Below are 5,766 nucleotides of genomic sequence, written 5' to 3'. Positions count from 1 at the left end.
TATAGAGCTCCAAGGAGATTATATTGAAAAATAAAAAAAAATTTACCCAAAAAAAAATTGTTTTTATACTTCATTCTAAGGACTTATTGAACTACCCTCGTATTATGTGTATGGATACAAGTATCCTAAAGAAATAGAATCTACTTTAGAATTTATGTTTGTATATAAGTCTGTTTTTGAACACGATAATATTATTTTTAGATGATTTAATTAGGGTTACAATAAGTTTGATCAAAATATAAGATATATTAATATCACGAAAAAGGATACGTCGTTATAAAAAAATAAGCCATGACAACAAAGTAATTAATATCGTAGAGACCGAATATAATCGTTGATAGTCAATACGTAATTACATTCAGGCTCGTGTTGCTCATTTGAATTTAAAATCCAACACCCCCTCTCAACACGGGGCTAATCGTTTAAAATGGACACATCAAGTCCTCCAAGACACTTTCGATGATTGTGTCCAAAAAGTGCTATCGAGAGAATGTCTGCAGCCATCTCCGATGTTGGAACATATTCAACTTCAATGTCTCCTCTCTCGAATATTTCGCGAATATAATGATGGCGAATATCGATATGCTTGGTACGAGCATGTTGCACCGAATTTTTCATCAATTTCTGCGCTCCTTGATTATCGTAGAAGATTTTAGTTGGCTTTGCATCCAAATGTATTAGACCTACCTCAGTTAAGAAACGTCTCAAATACACTGCTTCTTTTGCAGCCTCTGATAGAGCCGTGTAATCTGCTTCCGTGCTTGACAGAGCAACTGTTCTTTGTTTCCTCGCCTCCCAGGATATTGCGGTACAAGTAAGCTTGAATACATATCCTGTATAGGATCTCCGACCATCAAGTCCAACACCCCAATCTGCATCCACATAACCAAAAAGTTCATGACCTGTTCTTATGAAGTTCAAACCACAGTTTCTGGTTCCTTTTAGATAGCGTAGGACTCGTTTTGCTGATAACCAGTGAGCTTTTCCCGGATTTTGATTAAATTGGATCAGAGAACTTACTGCATAAGCTATGTCACGTCGTGTGGAGACTGCTAAGTTCACAAGAGAGCCTATCAAGGATTGATATGGGACTCTGCTCATTTCTTCTACCTCTTCATCGGTCTTCGGTTGCATATCCTTGCTGAGTTTAATGTTTGCCTCTAAAGGTGTAACGACAGGCTTGGAATCTTGCATGCCAAACTTTTGCAACACATCCTCGATGTATATTTTCTGCGACATGACAATCGAATTTGTATTATTGATTACATTTGCGATAATCAGATCATCGTCGTGGTTTACGTGGTTGATCTGATTATCGCAACAGATCGCACAGAAACCTTTAAAAAGCTAACAGAAGATCTATCTCGTAAATTCCAAAGGAAGAGGAGAGATTTCTGTGTCTTTTGAATGTGAACACACTTATATCCACTTCATTGTTTTAATCCAAGTGATTGCAGTCTTTCGTCTAGCTTCTTAAACCATTGGCGACCGGACTGCTTGAGATCATAAATTGACCTCTTAAGTTTATAGACAAGGTTCTCGCTACCTTAAAGTTCAAACCCTTCAGCCTGCTCCATATAAATTTCTTCTTCTAGGTATCCTTTAATGTATGCCATTACCACATTAAGTTGATACAGTTGTAGACCTAATTCAACTGAAAGAGCCATTAGCATTCGTATGGAGCTTTGTTGAGCAACTGGTGCAAACGTCTCTTGAAAATCTGTCCCAGGCTGCTGATGAGAGAACAACAGTAATATTGATCTGGATAATATAAACATTCAAAATGAAAGAAGTATCACGCCAAATACGAGTCAAAACAGTGTAGATGAAGATTCTCAAGATGAAACTATCAACAGCGACTTTCGTAATAACGATAGAAATCCCGAAGGAGAAATTAATGCATAAATTAATGCCTTTCGCTACTAAACGTGCTTTCGGCGTTCAACGTTACCATCAGCATTGTATTTCGTCCTGAGAACCCATTTGCCACCAATCACCTTTTTATTTGTCGGACGTTGGGTCAAAATCCAAGCAGCAATCTGGGAAAGCGCATCAAACTTTGCTTTCATAGCTTTACGCCATTCGGACCACCAAGCGTTTCTTGAACACTTAGATTCATAGCCTATTCATTTACTAAAGAAAATTCTTCAACGTCACCAATACTTAGTGTCTTGAATAACTTTCTTGGTCTTCCTCGTTGTCCAGTCTCGATTATTTTTGGTCTTCCTGGTCGTCTTCTAGACGTGGGAGTTTGAATAATCGATTTCAATTGTTCCTCCCCTGATGGTTGGATTTCTGCATTAATTTCTCCTTCGGGATTTCTATCGTTATTACGAAAGTCGCTGTTGATAGTTTGATCTTGAGAATCTTCATCTTCACTGTTTTGAATCGTATTTGGCGTGATACTTCTTTCATTTTGAAAGTTTATATTATCCAGATCAATATTACTGTTGTTCTCTTCATTTTTAAAGAATGGATCAAAAAAGATGCAGTCATTTCTTTTGTCTATTAAAGAGCGATCAATTTCTGGTTGAAGTTGACTTTGGTTGAAGGATTCAAGAAATTTGACGTTTCGCCTAGTCACTATTTTTCTAGCTTCAGAATTGCACAGCTGATATGCCTTGGTTTCAGTTGAATATCCTACAAAGGTGAACGGCTTGGATCTACATTCGAACTTCCCCTTGCTTGGCTTTTTGTTCAAAGCATACGCCTTACAGCCAAACGATCACAGATGGTGAATAGATGGCTTTGAAACAAACCACATTTCGCATGGAGTTTGACCTTTTAATTGTTTTGTTGGACACCTGTTGCGAATATAAGCAGCTGTAGAAATTGCTTCGGCCCAAAAAGTTTCAGGTAGATCAGCCTGCGGCAAAAGACATCTCGCTATTTCTGCGAGAGTTCGGTTTATCCTCTCAGCTTTTCCATTTTGTTGAGGGGTATAAGCAACAGTGTGTTCTCACCTTATACCATTTCGTTGAAGATCCTTAGTAAATTCCTGTCCAAAATACTCGAGATCATTATTTGTACGTAAAGTTTTGATTCTATTTTCAGTTTTATTTTCAGAAAAAGCTTTAAATTTGGTAAAAGCTTCCTTAGCTTCACATGTATTTTTTTTTAATATACTTCTACCCAGTTTGACTTATCATCAATAAAAGTCACAAAATACGAAGCACCGCCGAGAGATCTGCTTCTCATTGGTCCACACACGTCTGAATGCATTAATTATTTACTTTACTTTACTGTAAAATCATTTCCATTAAACGTAGAGGTGTTATTGCCATTATTTCTATCCTTTTTCTGACGGTACTCATTGTACTGGCTTCTTGAATACTTTACAAAAAGGGCTCCTTGCGAGTTTTTGTCAACATCCTTTTCTTTTCCAGAACTGAACTCCTCTAGTAATTTTATTTTTAAAGCTTCAGGTATCGGCAGATTATCGCGGGCTTCAATGGCACATCTAAAGTTATCGAAACTGTTTGGCACACTGTAAAGTAGTAGGATAGTCAATATATCATCGTCAACAGAAATGTCCATTCCTGCTAATTTGTCAATTGTGTTGAAAAATTTATTTAGGTGGTCCAGCATATTTTCGTCTTCGCCCATTTTTGAAAAAAGTAATTGTTTTAGCAAAGTTATATTTCTTGCAGGACCTTTGGACTGATATACTTGTTCTAACTTTCGCCATACCTCGTTTGATGTATTGCAATTCTTTACATGGCCTAATTCTGATGAATTAATTGCAAGGATGATGTCTGCTTGTGCTTTTCTACCCTTTCACTGCCATGCGGCAGCTTGCACAGATTCTTCTGGCTTGTCCTTGCTTCCATCAACATATTCCCAACGATCATTCTTGACGAAAATCGCTTCCATATGTAATCGCCAAGTATCGTAATTCTCCTTACCAAGTTTTTCAACGTGAGCCAAAAAACTAGATTCCATTTCTTAGATTCATAGCTTGATGTTCATTTAACGATGATTGAGCGAATTTCAGGATATATTTTGCTCGTTCTGCCTTAGTCGTAACCTATCACAGCAAATCCTTTTTCAAACAAAATTTTCTATGACACTATGGTATTCGCAACTCAGTGGAAAAATTCTGTGCCCATAACCTATTATTTTTAGATGATTTAATTAGGGTTGCAATAAGTTTGGTCAAAAGATAAGATATATTAATATCATGAAAAAGGATACGTCATTACAAAAAAATAAACTATGACAACAAAGTAATTAATATCGTAGAGACAGAATATAATCGTTGATAGTCGATACGCAATTACATTCAGGCTCGTGTTGCTCATGTGAATTTAAAATCCAACAGTGCTGGAAAATAATACTTTGATGTTCTGCACATCTCTATTAGAATGGTTCTTGATGACGTTCATTTCTTATTATGTGTATGGATACAAGTATCCTGAAGAAATAGAATCTACTTTGGAATTTAAGTCTGTATGTATTCTCTTCACGGTTATTCATAGTATTTAAAAATGTTAACAATTTGTTCTTATCACTTTTTTCATAAAATCCAAAATTACCAGAGTTATAGCATTTAAAAAATTCCAAAAATACACGAAAATGAACATTTTAAGCCAAATAACGCACGATATGAAAAAAAGTCAAGAGAAGAAACATGTTGCATTTTGAATTCCCTAAAAGATTATCATAGCAACTTTTTGAATTTTATTGAAAAATCCAAAATTCAAATTTTGACAGCATAAAATATAATGAAAAATCCAAAAATCACATTTTTCGGTGAAACTATGTAAAATACGGTGAAAGATGAGTACACAAAAATTGTGCATTTGAAAAAATCTACAAATTGATTCATGTCAAATAAACCATTTTTACATGCTTATCAGAGAAGGTATTAGATTTGTGTCAAATTTCCCCCCCTCCCCCTATTTTTTGTCAAAAGCTCCACGTTTTGAGACCCCCTGAATGCAAAAAACAGGTTTTTACGAATGTGTCTGTCTGTATGTCTGTCTTTATGTCTGTATGTCTGTAAGCGCGATACCTTACAAAAAATTAATCTATTAGATTGGCCTTTGGTACATTCTTTTAGTGTCCTAAGTTAAATGCCAAGTTCGTTAGTCGGAGATTTTGGATAAAAAAACTAAAAGTGCGCCCACTGTGAACATTTTTAAGTAAACATTTCTTCATGGTTCAAAAAATCTCTGCACAGCTGTTCATAGTACTTAAAAAGAACATTTTTACTTTTCGATAGCCCTACAAGAATATCATATCAATATCTCAAATTTTTTTCGAAAAATTGAAAATTCAAATCTTGACCGCACAAAAACTAATCAAAAACTGCATTCTGCGGTCAAACTATGCAAGAAAGGAAAAAAAATATTAAACATTTTGCATCCAAAAAATATCTACAAATTTGTTATTAATAACTTTTTTGTACGAAACGTAGTTTTTTTATTTATTAAAAAAACATTAAAAATACGAAAATTAATTTTTTTGGCACACGTAACACGCGAAGCAAAATAAATAGATGACATTTTTTCACCGAAAGTAGAACAAAAAAATTTTTATTCGTGATTTTTTTTACAATAGATCTATGACTTTATACATTTTTCCTGATTTAAAATGTATGTCCCTATATTAATTGAGCAAAAAATTTTCTAGTAATTTAATTTGTTTCAGAATAATAATGAAAATCAGTCCACCAACAGCTGGACAAAGAGGAGAAGCAAAAAGAAAGCGAAAATCTTTAATTCTAGGTTCTTCAACTTCGCGGAACAGCTAAACAGATTCACA

At 34.9% G+C, this 5,766-nt stretch overlaps 1 protein-coding gene across 5 annotated transcripts in view; it reads right to left on the bottom strand.

Moving 5' to 3' along the window:
• LOC117170293 (MFS-type transporter SLC18B1-like) overlaps window positions 1-5,766 on the bottom strand; it is a 245,244-nt gene that overhangs the window by 220,498 nt on the left and 18,980 nt on the right. The gene's annotated exons all lie outside the window — the stretch shown is intronic.

This window comes from Belonocnema kinseyi, chromosome 1, assembly GCF_010883055.1.
Source record: "Belonocnema kinseyi isolate 2016_QV_RU_SX_M_011 chromosome 1, B_treatae_v1, whole genome shotgun sequence".
Lineage (NCBI taxonomy): Eukaryota > Metazoa > Arthropoda > Insecta > Hymenoptera > Cynipidae > Belonocnema > Belonocnema kinseyi.
The sequence above is the reverse complement of the archived record's forward strand: the minus strand, read 5'-3'. Positions and strand labels throughout refer to the sequence as shown.